Source organism: Bacillus rossius, chromosome 10 (assembly GCF_032445375.1).
Source record: "Bacillus rossius redtenbacheri isolate Brsri chromosome 10, Brsri_v3, whole genome shotgun sequence".
Classification (NCBI taxonomy): domain Eukaryota; kingdom Metazoa; phylum Arthropoda; class Insecta; order Phasmatodea; family Bacillidae; genus Bacillus; species Bacillus rossius.
The window spans coordinates 50354108-50375050 of record NC_086337.1 but is presented as its reverse complement, the minus strand read 5'-3'; the positions used below and the strand labels follow the sequence as shown (position 1 = coordinate 50375050).

Sequence of the window (20943 nt, the reverse complement as noted above, 5' to 3'; positions counted from 1 at the left end):
TGAAACGAATAAAAGCTTGGCGCTGTTGTTTAACTCTAAGAAAGTATCAAATAACATGACATTTTAGTAGCGGGATTTTTTTTTTTCCTTCATAGATCAGACTGTTCATGAGCCAGACATTATTTTTTTACTATAAAGTTCTACGTAAACAATATTTGAGATTTGGAACTGTTTCGATAGTACTTATATCTGGGGTTTAATGCATATGCATTGCAACAGTTACCTCCATCTTTAAATTAAATAATCATCAAACAAACCACCGATAGTTTAAATGCCCGAAATAAATTCTAATATATATTTAATTGATGAGTGAAAAAAAATAGTTTCTATTTCCACCGACACGATAGTTTATTTGACACACTCGTTAAATATTCAAAGGTTGCTTGCGTTTTGAAGTCACTGAATCATACCGTGGCAAGTTACGATCCCGCGGATCACAAGGGAAAAAGAACACGCCGTGTGTCGGCTCGTAATTACTAGGGGCAGGTATTTTTCGCGAAAAGATCTTGAATTCATATTAGACTGCAACAAGGTATACCCGCACCTGTGGCTTCTTCCTTGTGATTGGTGGCCGTCTGCGAGAGAAGTCGTTGCCTTATTCGACCGAGCCACTCAGGACGCGTTTTCTTCCGCAGTGATTGTTGTTGTCACAGTCGATGTGTACCTGAAAAAAAAACTCACCCAATCACGAAAAACAGACGATGCTACAGTGTTTTAACTTTCATCTAGTCTAGAAATCTTTTCGCGAAATCTGCACGCCCCTACTAATCACTAGACGCTGTAAGTGTAGGGACAGGAAAAATTCGCGGGTTCAATGACCTCCAGGATGAACGCCACAGTTCTACGTACACTCGGTAAAATATCACCCACTCATTGGCTGCTGTCTTGTGAGATGTCCCAACGTAGCAGCCTGTGATTTGATAAAGCTTTGGTCGGGCGTTTCTCACTGGCCCAGAGACATCCAGGTGAGTTGTGAGCCAATAGCAGAGGCAGCACTGAGGTATAACTAATTTGTATTTTAGCCTGTCGCGAAATTAATTCGCGAATTTTTTCCGGTCTCTATGTAAGTGTTTCGGTGGAGCGCGCGGAACACCGCCAGTCTGCGCGAGTGTTGGCAATCAGCCGGCAGGGGCGTCAATGGTTAGGATGCGCGGAAATACTCAAGCGGAGTAGCGCCGCGCGTCTCAGGAGTATTTATTTGCGTGTGGGTTTTAACATAAAAAAACATATATCACCGTTCAGGGTGCTTATATGCTGTGTACTGCCCGTGTGTTGTCCTGTATTCATGAGATGAACAGAAAACTTTAAAATAAAAGTTTCCCAGTAAACTATAGTTTTGACGTTGACCTTAATCAACCCTGTTTCACAGTCACGATTTTGGCAAGCGCTAGCGGGCCCCCCTTCGGTGAGGGGCTTCTTAATTCCAGGGATTCCCTCCCCCCGGTACTACGCCCATGCACATAGCACACGCTCTATTCCTGTCTCCTTGGCCCTGGTTCAGAGATCTCGCAACTAATTTTGCTGATGCCCCGTTAAAAAAAAAAAGTGAGTACTCGCCAGTGATGTGTAAAATATCTAACATCGGCAACGACAAAATTCGCGTGTCTTCGTGTTGTTCATATTGCAAAAAAATTAAAAATAAAAATAATACGAAACTCGGACACGGAAATTTAAAGTAGAAGAATTTAAAATAATGCCGAGCCTGATAAATTTAACATTCGCTTTTCATGTAGGCCTACGTTCCAAAATTTCTGAACGCGAATCACACTTGTACTTTCCTCACCCACCGCTAGAATTCGCTGCCGGAATGGTAGCCAGGCTTGCCACCATCACGAGCAGAGAGCAGCACGTGCGCTACGTCAACTATCAAAACATTCACTTAGAAGATGAAAAAAGTTTAAACAAATAGAAACGGCACCGATAAAAGCGAAATAGGCTAAATAAAAAATTTACTAAACCCCGACTTTCAACCTGATTTACGGCAAGGAATCCGATAAAACCGAAATAACACCGAAAATCATACAAATACACCATGTAATAACGAAATGCAAGTTAATAAAAAATTACTTATATAGTAAGTTCATATTTTAATATTGTTTTATATTAAATGAGTTCATATTTTTAGCCCGCAGTTTGTACGGAAATTTAGTACTAAATGAATGGTAAAATGTATTTACTTTTTTAATCTTGCATCTTTAATTTCTATTTTTGTTCAGTAACATTATATCTTAATTATTAAACAAAATTCATCGATATAAATAAAAATGTAAATATTCGTTTTTACAAAACAACTAATCTCCCAACGTTCTTCAGAGATTGCTTTGAAACCCTGTCATAATGTGGCATTCATATACCCAAGTGTTTTTTTACAATAAAAAATTGATGACGATTGGGCGCGTGCAACTCAGCACACGTGATATAAGTGAAACTTACTTGGAAAATATAACATCGATTCGTAAGTGCTGTCTTTATATCTCTTTGGTGTCAGAAACCTTTCAAAACAATTTTTCACGTAAACGTTGCATTAAAATTCGGCCCAAATATGTTTCACTTTATTGTGATATTTAACATGTTAAAAACGTGTGATTTTTCTTTTCTTTATTTTCCATTTAACCAGACTGAGCCACGGAAACGCGTGGCCAGTACAGCTAGTATAAAAAAATAAAACAAATAACCACGAAATCTCCGTTTAAAAAAAATCGCCTAAAATTAAAAATAAAAATTTTGCCTCTAACAATCAAATACAGACCAGGTATGAAGGGACAGTAATCAGCTTTTCATTAATCCAATAACTATCTTAGCATCTAGTCTTGAGTGGTTTAGGGAAAACCGTAGAAAAACTAGAATCAGGATGGCCGGAAACGGATTCAGAACCGGAACCGGATCCTCTGGAATGCGAGATCTCTGTCTTACCGCTGCTCGATCTCATTCCATGAAATAAATATTTATTGCTTCGATAACCCATTCCGCACGCATGCTTTCTCACGAGTCATACTTACTTGGAAATGAAATAACTTTCCCTTCTGACCTAATATTTTTCCCGTTTCAGCCATGCTCACAATTTTTCATACTCGAAAGCTCTAGCAGTCGCTTCCCTCAATCTTATCTTATTTTATACCTTCTTTACGAGTTAATTTTCCGTCTGAATTCGCGTTCATTTCCTGTGTACTTTAATCTCACCGAAATGCTTCTTGTGTTTCGCGAAAGGAAAAAAAAAAGGCACAATCTTCCTTCAAGAAATTTACCATCCTCCTTCCCTGCTCCTCCGCAGGCAAGTAGAAAAAAAAAGAGAGATTTTATGTTTCTACTTAATTTTACTTTCTTCCTTTACTCTTTTATAGTGTCTCGTCAAAGATTCGTATCTTTTTTTTCTCTCTCTCTCCCAAGCCTTTTGTCTGTTTCCAAGATGCTTCTGATAGGACGTAGGCGTGGGCGTCTTTGTCAGGCTCGGGGCTGGAGGCGCAAATTAACAACTGCCTCACTAACGATTCTGATAAGTCCGTAGGCGGGCACCAACGCCGTTCATTCGAAAGTCATCGTCACCTATCGCCCCTTTCCACCAATCCTTATTTCTTCTCCCCGTTATCCCGTGCGAAAATAAAATCACCAATGAAGTGTTCCCGACAAAAAATATGCGAGAAAGTAATTCGCGTCTTAAAGAGCAGCTTTCGTTTCGTGACCTTTCATTTTCGTTCCCGGTGATTTTAAGGTGTTTAATTTAAACTACACAGTTAAAATCTTAAATCTCGAGTTTTAAAAAAACGTGTAGCTAAGCCATGGCTAAATAGTTCCCTGTTTTGCTCACTATTTTACATGTTTATTGAAACTAAATATTGAATGTTTTCCTGGTATAAATTTCGTCAACATTCTACTCTTTAGTTGATTGGTGAATATATTGTTCGTATAATCATAAGTGTTTTATTCTTACCTTGGGAGTGTGGGTGGGACTGTGTTCGAATGGGAAGTGTTTTTACAGTTTCATGTGACTCGTGGTACTTCGCAATGAGTCTGCTGAGTCAGCGAATATCCCCAAAAATGACCGGGTGTATATGGCTAGCTGGGTACTCCTGTATTGATTAGAGTGCTGTAATGCGTAAAAACAAGGATTAAGATTTTTTTTAACAAACTGTCATTATTGTAAGATTTTCTTTGGTGGTTGAGTTATAATTTGAACTGTTGTTACACGGAAATAAAGTACAACCTTAAATTTAGGAAACGAAATATTCAACATAATTAATTTTTTTTCTGTTATGGACACGTTAGTGAATATGAGTAATTTGATTTTAATTCATAAATTAGATGTGTTCAAAATGTAGTTTCAAATTACTAAAATTACTACATTAAAAAAATATATTTACTACAGCAAAAATAAACTTGTTATACAATCAATGCTATTTTTTTAAGTGGAATTTTAGTAGCCTATAACGTCCCTTTGTGTAGTCAAGCGTTTTGCTTTGATCATTAAAATATAAAATTACGAGTTTTAAATAAAATAATTTTATTTAAAAACAATTTCATTCAAATTTTCACTGTTAATATGTATTTATTTGAAGTTTTTGGCTTTTTTTACGCAAGAGCTTAATTCGAGGTTTCATCCTATATGAGTTGTAATGCGCGGCTCGCAAAAAATAAAAAATAAAACTTCGTTTTCCAAACAAACGTGATTGACCACTGCATTTGCCGGCTAATTAAACGCGCCAATTTTTATTTTTTTTGCGCGGGCAATAAAAGGATATAATATACTCGCAACGCCATTAAAAGGACGACGACCGCAGCGATATTGGCGCCACGGCGACAGCGGCGCCGAGCTAAAAATGTTTGCCCCGGGTAAATAAAACCCGTTTGATCGAGTTAGTCGTGAAATGGGTAGGGGGTGGGGGGGGGGGGTTGATGGGTTATATATATTTTTTTTTACGCGGTCTCGGGACAGCGCGACAAACATCGGGTTATGGCGTCAAGCCGTAACGGATCAACGCCGCGGGCAGCTGGGTCGGCGATGACGCCCTCTGGCGCGATGCGCGACGCGGGCCCAACGCCCCTTCTCTGGCTCGCGGTACGACAGTCCTGTTGGTGGGGATCCCACCCCCTTGTCTCTTCGCATTACAGTCATGAAACTGTTGTATCGTCATCCGGATGACGTACACTTGCAAAGTTTCAAATTGACACGACAGTTAGAAGTAGGTTAAAATCAAATTTTAAGATTTGATTAGATAGTTAGTTACAAGTGGATTATATAATTTTTTATATTCACTACAAAGCCGATTTTCAAAGTCGCGAAAATGTCGAGTGGTTATTGACCCTAAAATACCCTTGCTCCCCCCCCCCCCCTTCCACCCTTCCGGCCTTTGAACACATAACATCAAGGAGGTACGATGGTGCCAGAAGGCCCCGGAAGCACGTCAAAATTAACGTTCTTTAATTGTCCCGACTTTCAAAAAGCTCTTAAAACAAATCGGGGCAAATAACCTCTCCCCTGAGGGCGGGTGTGGGATTTTGAGGACCCCGATTATGACTCAAAAACACTCCTTCAGCCTTTTTTTTATCGTGTCAAAATCATTAAATATTGAATTGTCACCCGGATTGCATATACTTGCAAAGTTTTAAATTGAAATGACAATTAGAAGCAAGTTAAAACCGACCTACAAGAAGATACAAGACTCCAAACCTGCTGAGAATTTATAGAGAATGTATCTTAAAATACAAGTAAAAACCATGAGTTAATTTTTTACATGCACTTGAGGCAAAAATGATGACGAAAGAAGCTCCGGATAAATGTTCTTCTTAGAAGTAAAGCCGTTACCATGATAAAAGGGAAACACTGGATCCCTGTTGTGTGGAACGCCCTATCCACGATCGTGTGTGCGGGGCATAACACAAGTATTTACACTCAATGGTTATACGGAGAGCGAGGGTTTGATTCCCCGCAGAATCAGGATGTATTAATAACTTAATTTCATGAAATTAACAAATGCGAATAAGTAAGGGTTCACGTAGTGTTCAATTAGGTCCAGAGACAATATTAGTCGTTGCAGTAAATAATCTTTGCAGCACGAAACAACTTATCTGTTTTATCTTTGACCATAGACGGTAGTTGATATATTTCTCTCAATTTCAGGTCCTACATATCAGACGCAGGTATGTGGAAGGGATGACCTCATAAGTAAGAGATTGTGCGGTTGTGAAGTCCATTAGCACCCTTAAGGCACCAATGGCTCGTGACATCTAAACCTAAATCAAATGCAATAAGGACACGTGACGTGGTTACATTTAGATTTCATTACAAAACATTTACTGGCTTAACAGAAATATGTTTGCTGCATAGTACAGTGAATTTGTGTATTCAAATATTAGTTTGTTTTTATGATTTTTGAAGGCCGATGATTTCTACCTTTGAAACAATGTTTGTTTTAAGCTAACTGCTACTACAGGTCCATTAACCGCATACATATTGCTTGTTTTACTGGCTAGGATGTTTTCAGTGTGAAATGATTAAAGTACTACCGAATTCAGACCATGGTAATTTTTGAAAACCTAATTGTCTGAATCAGCCAATTCGCTTGTGAAATCGGAAACATATTTCCTTGAAACAATTTTTTTTGTATTATCATTTTGGAGGTATTTCCGCCGGAAGCCTTTCGCCGACTACGTGATTACAGAAAGAGCACGTTCTGTCCCATCTCTCCGAACAAAGAGTGTTGTGGGATTGGGAGAGTGGGTGAGGGAGGGGGGGGAGAAGGGAAATGACACAGACGCGCACCGAATAATTTGCGAGCAAATTGAATTCTGCATGCAACGCAAATTAAAGGTTTAATTCGTGCTCGAGCCGCGGTAATTGAATCATCTCAGTTTCCGTAATTCTCCAGTCTGGATGCATAATCCACGCCTCGCACCCATTGTGATTTCTTGCTAGGTCCGCAACTAAGGGAGGGTGGTGGGGGTGGGGGGCGGCGAGCGAGGGATGCCTAATCGAGTTTCATTTCAAAACGTGAGAGGGGGGTTGAAGGCCCTGCCTCCCTCTTTACATGTTATTTCACAATCACCCCTTCAAACCACCCCCTTCCCAAGCCATTTAAGTCGCAAGGAGGTGATTTCATTTTCTGTTGACCCCCTCCTTGCAATTTTCTCCCCCCCCCCCCCCACCCACCTGCTGTGTGCTACGACGCGCGAAATTGTCAATATGCACGGGAGCTTAACGCGATTATCGCCCGTTTGCAACTCCAGTAAATTGAAACTCGCAAAAGTCATAGACGACACTTAATTCCGTGGCTACCAATGCACAAAGTTCAGCAAGCAATAAATGCGAAAAAGTGAAACAGCGTGATTGTGCAAAAAAATTCCTATTTCGTTAGCTACTCCTACATAATAACGTCGAAAACTACCTTTGTTGTTCGATTCGCCAAACTACGTAGGTTATGTAACTTATTTTGACAAATTCTGCTGACAAATGACGAATCCTGCTTGGATTTTCTTTCTTAAAGTTAGGAAAAGTTACTAAAATACTGCAATCGTTGTAGCTACGAACAAAACGTTGTGTTAATTTAATCTTGAATTAAAACTTTAAAATTTTTATCCGCTTTACAAACTCTCCCACCATGATGCCTTTAGGAACAATTTGCGTAATAAACATACATTGATCGTATATTTAAAAATGCCTCGCCCGTAATTCATATCTGGAACCCTTTGCAATGGATGTGGCCTTCTAGTCAATTGCGCCACGAAAAACATAACTTAATTGGAAACTTTTATGGATTGTTATATTAAATATATAATGTTTTCTCAGTAGAACATTGTTTTGTTTAAATAATTGCTAACTATAATATATTTCAATGTTATGAAAAGGTAGACTGGCAATGACCCGTCACCCGTACGTCCATAAACAAACCGATCCGTACGTTCATCAAATACTTTTTTTTCCAATTTGATGCTGTTAACATACTGGAGGGTTTTTATTGGTAGAATATATATCTCTTTTATAGGTAGATTATATTGATGATCATGAAAGGTAACTCATTATTTTTCCCATCTAATGTCTATTAATATATTTGCAGTTGTGACATACCTAATTAATTGAAATTCTACGTCTCAGTCGATTTTAGTATCAACCATCAAACTTTATGTGGTCAAAAGTCAGTTTAAAACATTATAATGGAATCAGTTAATCAAATAAACTTCAATAAATGTTTTTTTTTACCTTGCTAACATTTAAGACGTTATAATTTCATCTATTCGTCCGTCGTCCATTAAATGATGGATGGAAGGACGGACGGATGAAGTAGAGCTGTCTATTGGCTTGAGATCGCGTGATTAACGAACGGACGGGAAATGGAGCGGAATTACAAATATTGTATATATGTGATTTTTAATACCTTTCAGATATTTTGTAAAATAACACCAGCAAAGTTGGTGTAATTTTACACATAGTTGTTTTTTTTTTTGTACATACTAGTGTAGGTTAAAATACACTTGCACATTAGGTAAACAAACACATACACTTTTTTTTACAGTGTAGTTAAGACTAACATGAACCGAGAATTATCTGAGAAATAATCATATACTTGTTTGTACCGTCTTCATTAACTTCGTTTTCGATAGTATTCCAAATTACTTATTTTTTTTTTGTTGCAAAAACGAGATTTTGTTTTCACGTTGACATTTTGTAAACCAAGAAGGTATGATTAATCTTTTCCCCTGCACTCGGTATTTTTATTTTTATTTCCGCTCATGAAATGTCAGTCAAGACCCTTGCGAACTCGCCCGGGCCAGCCAAAAAAAAAAAAAAAAAAAAAAAAAAAAAAACACTTCATGAATGCCAGAGGGCCTTGTATCGTATTGGTCGGCGAGTGAGGGGGTGTGTTGATCGTTGGAACCGGTTTGGAAAAAGGGGAAAAGGGATGAGGGGAGGGATGGGGTGTATGGCAGCCGCTGAATTTCCATGCGGGGACCAGCTTATTGAGGGAAGCGAAGTCAAACATTCTTTGTGCCCGGGCGCGTGCGCACACACAGGCGCACACACACACACACGCACACACACATGGCCCCGCCAATCCCGTCGCTTTGTCTCCCTCCGTCGCGCGTGTCGTTTTTGTCGCCTGCTTTTGTCCGCGTACGTCCCACCCCCCTCCCCCCCTCTCCCCAGCGAAAACCAGCGATCCACTGCCCATCGCAAAAGTGATCCTCGCCCTTCAATAGCAAATATTTTTTCAGGATGTCTTCCCCCCTCCCCTTCTTCACGCCCGGAACGTGTGGGGGTGGGTGAATATTTCACCGACGAGCGGCGGACGATCACAGTCGCTCTCGCTCGTGCGAGCGCTGGCAGGGAAGGAAGGTTGAATGGAGCTTGCACGATGACAATATTTACCGCTTCGTCCCCTCTCTTCCACCATTTTTTGTTTTGTTTTACACTCCTCTTTACCCGTCAAATGGAAATAATTTAATTTTGTGAACCGCCATTTTGCCTATAGAAATTGAATAATCGCTTTTGTTCTTTCTCCGCGCACCCGAGGTTTCTCTTCGATTGATTACGCTCGCTTGTGTTTTCAAATCTCATTTTTTTTTTTTGCAACAACTAACTAAAAGTATAACATTCATATATATTTTTTTTACTTGTTGCTTTTACCTCGTGTTTTTATTTTGCGCCACGTAATGCGATGCTTTGCTTTCTGGGAGGATATTCCGGTTAGGTATACTATGATTTATTTTAAAAGTGGTATTGTCACCACCTAGTGTATAATGTTTTAGTGTATATCTGCAAACGGACCAAGTAGGATATAAATTCCTAGGAAAAAATTGGTTGTCTGTAAAGTCGGTTTACGGACGATAGTTTAACGTGACAACGTCATAACAAAACATTGATGAAATGATTGCATAATTTATTAATAAAATTGAATAATTGTTATTAAATTATCACTTTTTTGTATGGATACAAAGAAGTAGTGAAATGAAATCTACAATTTAATTGATAAATTAACTTTTATTTGCACTCATTAATTCAAATAAGTTGATTACTTTAACGAAGAGATTATTTTAACTATAACTTCTATACATGTTTGCTATTTAACTTCTTCCAATCTGTGTTATTCTGTTAAGGATAGGAATGTTAATAGGAAAAGTAGGAAACGAATGGGAGTGTTTAAAGTTTAATGTGCCTCGAAAAAGTCTAAATCGATGGTTGTTCCAATCGAGTGGGAAGAGAGATAGATGCGGCGCAAGCGTACAATGAGCGTAACGGGACACAGCGCAACGGGACAATGTGCGTAACGGGACACCTTTTCGTGCGTGCAGCCGGCGTTCATCGAATTATTAGACGTTGTCACGTCAAAAATAGGAAATCTCCCAACGCGAGACGAAGACCCTGATACCGCCGTGATCTTCCGGCACCTGCGGACCATCATCGGCGCTTCGGCAAGTGAGTCGCAGCTATCGCGTCACACACGGTGTTGGTGTTGGTCTTCGCTGAATAATTTTTGTAAATGGAAAAAAAATTTTCATGTTAAAATTGCAGATGTATGCACATTTGTGAGTTTAAGTGAAAACAACTGTAGCACTACAAAATAGTATTCGCAGTAATACTTTGTTCGAATTCTTACCCGGGCAGTTATGCTTTGTGTACTATCTGCGCATATAATAAGCATAAAAAATAAGTCCAATCACCTAACATTCCATGGTTTAAAAAATGATTGTAGAATGAAACAATTAAAATATTAAATTATACGCCAATTAATGTAACAAATGTTCAGTATTATCTTGAAAAAAAGTATTTCATATGAAAATCTGCGCATGTTTTATATTTTAATTTATGTTTCATTCTAGCATAATTATTTTAAACCACGGAAATTAAACCAATATTCAATAATTTGACTTTAATTTTATTTTGTTATGCTTACTGATCTGTGGAGTTAATACTACAAAGCTATTCAGCGAACATGTCCGCAAATAACTTTAACTATTAGAGGTACTGGGACAACACAAAGTATAACCTATAAATGTTCTGGTAAGAATCAGAAAACTGTATTACTACGAAAATTTTTTTTATTTAAATGATACAATTGTTTTCAAGTAAATTTAAAAAAAAAATCACAAGTATCTGTAATTTGACATCTTTATTTATGTTCGATTTACAAAAAAAAAAAAAGACAGTGTACTTACCAAAGCAATACAATAGTAAAGAGAGGTCCGGCGTGTGGCAGATGGACGCGCGGCAGTACTGGAGCTCGGGATTGGTGCGCGGCCAAACGAGAGGCCCAATTGCAGCGAAGATTAGCGTAATCTTGGTGGAAGCACTTGGCCGTGACAGATTGCGCGCCTCTGGGCGCCGCTCGCCGTAATCCCGAGTCGACCCCAGCATCGCGCGCGCGCAGATAGCTTCTGCCATTCTGCCATTCTGCCATTGTTGCATCGCCTCCCCTTCCCATCCTCCCACTCCATCCCCCCCCCCCCCCCCCGCGACCACCAGGACGGAGCAGAAGCCACGCTTTTGAAAAGATAATCGACTATTAGATAATTGGACTTTCTCTTTTGTGCTTATTAATGTGCGTTATTTATACTGGAAAGCTATTCAGCGAATGGCCTACAAATAAATTTAACTATTGAAGGTTCTTAGACAAAACCAATCATAGATATCCGGGTAAGAATGGGAACTCATTAATACTGAGAACACTATTTTTTAGTGATACAGTTGTTTTCATTATAATATACAAATGTACGAATACCTATCTGTAATTTTGCATTAATATTTATGTTCCATTTGGAAAAAAAATACCATGTAGTGACCCTAAAAACTTATCAGAATTTCTACGTGTTCACCCAATTTTTTTTTCCACACAGGACTAAATGATCGTCAGTAATAACTGAGTGAATTGTCAGACGAGTAAATAATAACACACTGAAGCGTAGTCGCCCACGCACGTTAAAACAGTAAATTCACAGATAGAGTTAGAATAATTTATAGTACTGCGTGCAAGTATGCGAGTGCAAATGAATGCTATAACGCAAACATGCCAACGATCACCCCACTTCCCTTATCCTTCATCGAATGCCCGTCTGATGATAGAACTTATAGTTGCTCTCAGATGACGTCACCTTCCCGAATTAATCTATGGGCTGTAAAACCGTTTTACTTAAATTAAAGACAATTACTTCCATAGAATACGGAGAAAGTTGTAGATGTGCGATTCTTACAGTGAAAACTGAAACCATGTCTTGCGCGAAATGTGACGCTATCTGTTGGTTGGACCCACAACTAATCGCAAAAAAAAAAAAAAAATTTAGAAGAAGATTCAAATCCAAAGTGTTAAGCTTTGTGATGATAATTGAACAACTTGACCAAATACAAAAAAAATCAATACATTTTATCCCTATTGTCAAAAAAGTTTCAGTTCAAGATTTTTTTTTTCGGGGATTCTTACGTCAATGTATATAATGTTAGTTTTACTAGAGCAGTTTAAATAAAAGCAAAATGCTTAGTTGTATTTACATGCGTAAACTATATACATACGCGCACCCGCACTCGAAAGAAAGAAATTTGTCTAACTTCTCATCCGAGACAAACAAAATGTGTCCCAGCTGCTGTGAGGAAACGAAAGCTTTTGAGCTGGAGCAAAATATAATTTATTCCAGAATTTTATCTTATTAAGCGCAATGGTTGTCTCGGAATTCTCGAAAGTCATCCGAATTTTTTTTTTTCCTCTTTTCTGTCCTTCAGAATAATTGTCTTTCTTTCCAAAAAAAAAGAATTTCAAGGGAATAGCAATGAGGCAATGTGTACAGGTATTAAAACGATGTTTATCTCGTTAAAAAAAAAATAAGAGGAGGTTGAACAATTTAATCGAAAATATGGACGATAAATGGGACATAAAAATTGCGAGAACTTGAAGGATTACGTCCTGGAGTCAGAAACGTGGTGGGATGGGGGGGGGGGATCCTGCTCGTTCACTGGTTCTCTCCACGCACATTGTTACATCCCTTTGGTCCGCCAAGACTTGCCAGTTCTACCCCCCTTTCTCCTCATCCACCCCCCTGCTTGCCAACTCGTCCTTAATCCCGGATCCTTTGTTTCCAGGCGTCGCCACAACTACGGTAATTACTCCAGAGTGATAGTACCGGCGCCCCGGTCGACACAGCTAAGTGATTAGAGGCGAACCTCCGCTCCACCCCTCGCCCACAACCGCGAAACCTCCCCTCCCCTCCCCCGGAATAAGATTTCATTAGCGACGACTCCTCCTGTGGGAGGTAGTAATAACACCTTCGTTCCCCCCCTTCTCTTCTTCATCCTCCCTCTGTCGTAACCTCCCTCCCTCGAGCAGCGGATAGCCTCATCTCTCGTCCTACTCCGTCATCCTTTCTCCGGGAGACCCGAGGGCGTGGATCCCTACCCCTACCACTACCACTACCCCCACCCCTACCCCTACCCCTACCCCCTTCCACGGGCTGGCGCTCGAACCGCGAAACACTCCCGCTCGCAAGTGCTAAGTTGATTGCGGAACTGAGACTGCGAATTGAAAAGCGAAACTGCGGGTGATCCCGCCTGATCGCCCGTAGGGGAGGGGTGTACGGGGGAGGAAGCTATCAGCGGAACTGCGTGGAAAGGTGGCGCCCTCGCAACAGCGGGTGAAACCTGAACTAAACGCACGGAACTCCCGTTGAATAGGTCACAGACTTGCAGTGTTAAACTTGTTTTTTTTTCCTTTCATTTCGGAGCTATTATTAAAAATAAATTTTAACTCGACGCCTCCCTTGCATATGTTTTTTCGGCCACAAATATTTTTAAGTAGATATTCAGTTAGTGTAATATCTCTTAACTTGAACGTCTCTTTACAACCATGGTATTACACAGAGTGAAACTGTTGAAAATATTTGTAGCAGAATAAAAAAAGTTAAAGACAAGTACGTAGATTAAATTTTTTTGAAATTTCCCATAGTAAATAATGACAAAATAACGAAAATATTGTAGTGTGGGATCGAGTCATGAGGGTGTCGCAGAAAGCATCAACAATACAATATTTGTTTCCCTGGAAACGAACAAAACACCCACAATGCAATAGCATACAAAAAGAGGGGAAAATTGGATCTTTACACCCCCACGACCCACCATTTAATTAAATAAAAACCTCCTTAGAGCACCTTTAGATCTCTAAAGGAATATTTTCTCAGAATTTCAGTTGTCTAAGTTCATTCATTGATTTAGGCTGTGCGTTGTCTGTTAGTCAGTGTTAGAGACACTAGACGCTTTTAATGTGTGGAAGAAATCACACGATAAATATAATTTTGTTTACCTTTTTATGTTTAAAAATCAATGTTATCACTTACTGAATTTTTAAAATTTATTAAATAATTTCTTCACAAAAAACACCAAAAAAATATATTTTATACTATATACCTAAAGTTAAATTATAAGAGTAAAATCTAGTTTTTACAATAATAATAATGCAGATTAAACTTCAATAACGGTACTGTTCACGTGTTATGTTGGAGTAGGCTGATACCAAATTCTCTCACCTTAATATCGGAATATCATAGCCTAAGTCAAAAAATAATAACACCATCAGCAAAAGAGAGCTTTCAGTTAGTGTATACTTGCAATTAAATGCTTAGCTATCATTATTTCTGAATTACAAAATGAAGTATAACTATCACAAAAGAAAGTTTATTTTTTATTCATTAAATCGTACACCTACAAATTTTTATTTTGTAGACTAGAAATCAATGACAAAGAATAACCCCGCTTGCTTTAAGGATGGCATAAATATCGCTTCCTTAGAGAAAAATAGTCTTAAAAAATATAGCTTAATTCAACATTGTCTGCTGAAGAGAAGAATTTCTTTTATTTCCTCTTCCGTTTCCAACTCTTGTCATTATAAAAAAATTTAATTGTGTTTGTTGAAAAAAAAATGTGATTCTGGACGATAATTGGGTTAATGCAGGATTTTATACTGTCAATAAAAAAAAGTAGAAAGCCCTTCGGGTATTCAGTTGGCAAGTTATACCTGGTACTTTCGCCTTCATAAAAATTATCACTTAGCTTTCTTGACACGTCCATCGATGAATCTGTACGACAGATAAAAGAGGTCGGTTTCGGTTAAACCTCACCCGCTATTTCAACTTTGCCATTTTTCCACGACCACCCGTGGCGATCCATCAGGGAAAAGAAGTTCCTTAGAATTGGGAAGCACATCGCAACTATCGATTTCCACTGGAACCTTTACTGGTTTCCATTTTGAGGTAAGGAACATTATTTTTTATTGTCGCGCTTGGTCCAAGCCTTCTGCCGTCATAACCATTACATTGTCGTGAAAAATGTCGCGCACTCTTATGCAGTCCGTGATTTTGTGCGGAATACGTGACCAGACACTTTAATATTTTTTTCCCCCATCATCCTGGAATATTGTTTCGAAATCTATTCCACCCTTACATACCGCACATAATGACGTAAGATTACTTATTACTACATTTAAAATATATATAAAACAGATTTTGGTGAAAAAATATATATTAAATGTTATACATATATAACTTTTTTTTGATTGCCTAAAGCAGGAGATAAGATTTGAATCACCATTAAAATACTTAAAGAGCTACACGGAGAAATGTTTCTATTTTGTGACATGTGAACGCTGGAGATGGAAATGGGGTATATACGTTGTTGTACATTAAATATTAATTTATAATAAACAAATAAAGTGGTAACCAAGGCTTAGCAAGTTAACTACTTAAAAAGTACCAGGTTGAGATTTTAATATATATTTTTTAATTCAACCGCCAGTATTTTGCTGAAAATGGGGTGAGTTCACTTTCACATTAAAAATATTTTATCTCCGAAGCAAATTACCAGGAGTAGTACTTTATTAAAAAGGTAAAATCTTAAATAAAGTTTCTACACTTAATATTCATTAAAAATCAACAGGGTTATAAACGTTACCGCTTTAGAAACTCTTACTCTGAAAACATTTTTTTTTTTTTAATTATGAAATCCACCTTTCTACTGCGTAAATGGATTTACTTAAATGTATTTGAAATTCATATTTTAATTTTTAACGATCTTACCATATTTGCCAAGTAATGTAGAAAACAAAAAATAAATAAAAATTAGCATAAACAACATTTTTTAATCTTACTTCATCGTAAATTCAAAATAAATTAAAGCGCTTTACGTACATTAAATTAAATTGCAATGCTATTGAAACCTCTCCGCTTAAATTTGCGAGTTTCTGCAGATTATTTCGTTGACTCATATAGCCTACACAAATTTATCAACAAGTCTCCACTGATTATTAAGCAAATTCGTCTCGCTTAAGAAATGATTGAAGCGTGAATTCCTCTGTTTTTGCTGTCAACGATTCGATAGCAGAACTACAAGACAGCAATTTTTTTTAAGTTATACTTCTCTAGGTACGTTATGATAAAAAAAACAGACACGCGCGCACCATACAACGAAATTTTCACAGGATAAAAAAAAAATTCTTAATACAAATACGAATTTAAAATGTGCTTTCATAACATATACTTTAGTTTTCTATATTGAATATCATTCAAAAATGTTTATTTTTTTGTGAATATTAATAAAATAAATTACGTTTATATACATTTTAAGTGTATTTTCATGTGTATTTATGTGTGAGGTTATGTTCCCGTTTGTATAATTTATTTGCAATTGAATTATACGTTATTACATTGTTACTTAATACATATTTGAAATTAGAACAAACTTTCGGTATATTTATTTATTTTAATTAAAAATTAAAATATATCTATTATCTTACTAAATTAAATAATTTATTCTATATACGTGGTTATATTAATAATGAATAGGTAAGAATTTTTTTTTTAAATCATAATATCCCTCCAGTAATTATATTATTTTATTTCTTTTAAATATTCGAGATCAACATTAAAATTAAACAGTTACGCCAAGTATAACTTGCGTTGCACGCACCCATTAATTATTAACTTTTTTTTTCAAGTTACTTGAATGACTGATTCAAATTCAAAGCTGAAGGGCTTGTTCGACAGTGTAGCCGATGTGCATCAAGTATGCGACTCAGCCTCCGCGCGCTGCCTGCTGTATCACTCCGCCCGCGCCCTCGTTACTTCCCGCGGCGCGGAGTGATACAGCCCCTGAAGAATTCGCGCGCGAGCGGCGGTTGGAATCGTTCCCGAACATCTGCCGGCAGTTTTTCATGCGCCTCGGAAATACCCCCGAAACGTCGGTTCTAGGAAGGGGGTGGGAGGCCCGCCTTTTTTTTTCCCCTTTGCGCAGGCGGCCAGGAAATCGCTGGTATTCCCTATGACGTTTGTAGCGCAGAATTTATGACACGTGACTCACCCCCTTTTTTTTTCCCCTCCTACACAGCCCACCCACCTCTCTCCCAAGCCTTCGTTGAGCAATTTTCTGTTCTTGTCCGTTTTCTTTTCTCCTTGGTGGGAGGGAAAAAAATAACGCGCAGTGTGTGTTTGATGACGCTTTTAGCTTCAAAACGTGTAAGTGGGCTACTCGTCGAATGAGAGCGCTATAACTTTGGCAGTGAAGTCAGCCCTTTCGAGGGTTCGAGTTCTACGTTAGGTATGGCTCATAATTAGAGACAAGATTTTATGGTTTTATTTTTAAGTCTAAAGTCGTGTTTAAAACAGGAGTTTCAGCGTTATTGTCTTTATTTTTATAATATTTATTCCACCGTTATGCGTATTTCCAAACGCTAGATTGACTCGCGCGCTGGGATTGGTCAAGGCACTCACGGGGGAGGAGGAGGGTGTTTACGGCTAGGGTCACCGTGGAAAGGGGTTACGCTATGGCCAATTAACTGTCGTTTTGATTTTGGAAGGGGAAGGGGAAGAACTATTCTCTTACGACGTGGCTAAGGGGTATTAAGCCAGAGTTGGCTTTGAAAAAAATAAATGCAAGCTAACAAATAGGCGATGCGTGACTATTTTTTTGGTTCCCTTACCCCTTCCACTTTTCAACCATGCTGCCTTTACGGCCTCGGTGAAACATTACTCACAAGTAATATTTTATTAATGTATCTTCTAAGCAGGAATCTGTTTCCGTACGTGTGTTTAAAAGTAGAAGTAAAAGTAGATATTTTAAGTGTTTGTGTACATTTTCCTTTCTCTCTTCTCCGAAACCAATTTAATTATGTTTACCTTGAGTAATACAGGTTATTTATATAGAAAATAATAATAAATGTGTAGGCGAAATCTTATTTATTGAAATATCAAAGACAGTTTTTGTACCAATCACTTCATAAATAACAAAAATTCACAAGAAGAGGAAAATTATATACATCATATAAGAAAAACATAAAATAAAATTATATCAAAACAAAAATTATTTACTCTTCGTCCTTAACCATATCCCAATGTACCTCACCATAGCCATTCAACCACTTTTTACCATATACACCAAATCATATCCCACAATATCCCTCCAACTATATTTCCTCCCATTATTTCCACTGTATTTCACCATACTCCTCCAACCATATCGCACAAACTATATCACATATCCCAGTTTATGCCACCAACCCCTCCAATCGTATACCTTCTGATTCTGAAAACTTAGTTGGTAAAACAAACATTTAAAAAATTGAAAGTTTCAACAACTTAGTTAAAATTATTATTTTTTATTATTATTATTATTATTATTATTATTATTTTGATCCTTGAGACATAGATTTGGTTCCAAGGGTTATATTCAAAGTATTCATTGGGATTATTATTCGAGAAAAATGGGATTAGGCTTATCATACACACACACACACACACACACACACACACACACACACACACACACACACAGAGAGAGAGAGAGAGAGAGAGAGAGAGAGAGAGAGAGAGAAACTATAGTTAATATTTGAACATTAAGTTAAAATTTTAATTTGTTCTCTAAATATTTAGTCAACATCTGCTTATATCATGCTTAATTTTTAACATTCTACTATTTGATGTAATTGCAGAAAAGTGGTTAAGTGTAAGAAAAGGCGTACCGCCTTAACTTCGCCACCAAATAAAGGCGATAAATAAATAAATATGTATACATACAACCTACCCTACCAACCATCCCACACTATTATGAAATATTTTTCAATGCAGCTTGACAATCTCCTAATTGCTCCTACTGCCCATGCCTCATAATGGACGGATGTGTTGTTGTGTAACATTCTGATGAGAGCGTAGTAACGGCGTCACTCCCAGGCATGCCAACCCCACCACGTGTTCCCGCGAATTTCCCTCTTTGATCCCGTGCGCGCGCCTCGCATGTCGCCCGGCCCGGCCGCGATAACGACTTGACCTACATATCGACGTTTTCTGACCCGCGCGAGATTAGCACCCTCCCCCCCCCCTCTCCATACCCTCTCCCATGCCTCCTGACCCCTTCCCGAATCCGGCGTCGCGAAGAGAAGGAAATGCGGGAGCCAATGAAACGATCGGAGGGTTTGTGGGTGAAGGGTAAAGGGGGGGGGGGGAGGTTGTTCGGTCTGCGAACATACTTCAACAGTCTGGAATGAGGAGGGAGAAAGGGTTGAAGGAACTTCCTCTAATTGGTTGTCGGAATTGATATCGCCCCAGATATCCGAATGCCATGGCCGGGGCTCTGGAAGTGAACGTTTTCTGAGGAGTAATTAAAATTTTATTACCTTTTCATTATTTCCGCTTACCGCGGGAAGATTTCATCCCCCCTCCCCCAACCCCGTTTTTTGAAAGTGTTAGCAACGGACACACAAAAAAATGTGTGACGATGGAAAATATTATTTAGACCTCCATCTTTTAATGTCCCCTTCATTGTAGGTCTAGTGAGTTATTGCAAAACCGCTCGTTCATAATTTTCTATTTTCAGATGAGGTTGTAGCTAAAAATAAAAAATTAAAAAGGTCCATTTTGTTCATATGCTTGTTAAAAGTTTGTATTCTTCAAAGCTTTGTTATCCTTTGTGTAAAGGCAGTTTCGTACATAATAAAAAATCTCGTCAGTCAAAATAAAAAAAAAACATTTCATTTAATTAATTTTAAGTTTCCGAAAATAGCTACGCAAAGTATTTTATTTCATTTTATTTACAGCATTAAAAAAACACGTGTTAATTCGCCAGTATTAGTAGCTCTGCGTACATTTTACAAGGTATGTTCAGAGTTTTATAAATAAGTAAGTAAATCCCATTAGTTTTATCACAAAAATTAGAATATTTTTTATTTATTTTGTTAGCTAATAGTAATGTTTGGTTAATTAATTTCCAGTTAAAATATAAAAATATTTTAAATACACTACAATAATTTACAAAGAACACAATAAGAAAACGTCTCTTTGACAAATATACATGAAAACTCCTTTAGTACCCAATTGTATTATATGTCAAAAATAAAGTATAAAAACTTTATAAACATCAATCCTGCTAATAAACTCCGTTTTACATTGGGCAAATTTAAACGGTATTTTAGAGTCACTATTTCCCAGTGCAAAACTCAATGTAAGATCACGGCATGACACTAAATGCTTTACATTGGACGTTTGTTTGTCTGGTCACCGTAAAGCAAAGGTCTGAATCGTCAAGACAACTGAGGTGCGAGTGTTCAACTTGTTAATTATTTTCAATTTAAATTAAAAATATTTCATTCAGTACAAAACAAATTACTGTTTTACGTCGCTAAAACTGACTGTTTTCAAGATATGTGCAGTTTTATTTCAGTAACTTAAATATTATCAGACTTTGTCGTCACATTGGTATACGCCCTGTACTGGATACTATATGTACAACGGTGCAGTAAAATAGGTAATCATTCTTCGAAATCTACCTTAAATGAAACTACAGTAAATAAATGTTTTTAAAAGAAAAAAAAATTAAGAAAAATTCTCTCTTATAAAATGTATATTATTAAAAAAAAAACCTGACTCAGTCCATTGCTTCTTAGCGGGGTATAATTAATTGAGATAGAACTGCTGATCTTGAGTATTAGAGTGTAG

At 37.7% G+C, this 20943-nt stretch overlaps 1 protein-coding gene across 1 annotated transcript in view; it reads left to right on the top strand.

Moving 5' to 3' along the window:
• The window catches only part of LOC134536344 (nephrin-like), a 680062-nt gene that overhangs the window by 467939 nt on the left and 191180 nt on the right, over positions 1–20943 (top strand). The gene's annotated exons all lie outside the window — the stretch shown is intronic.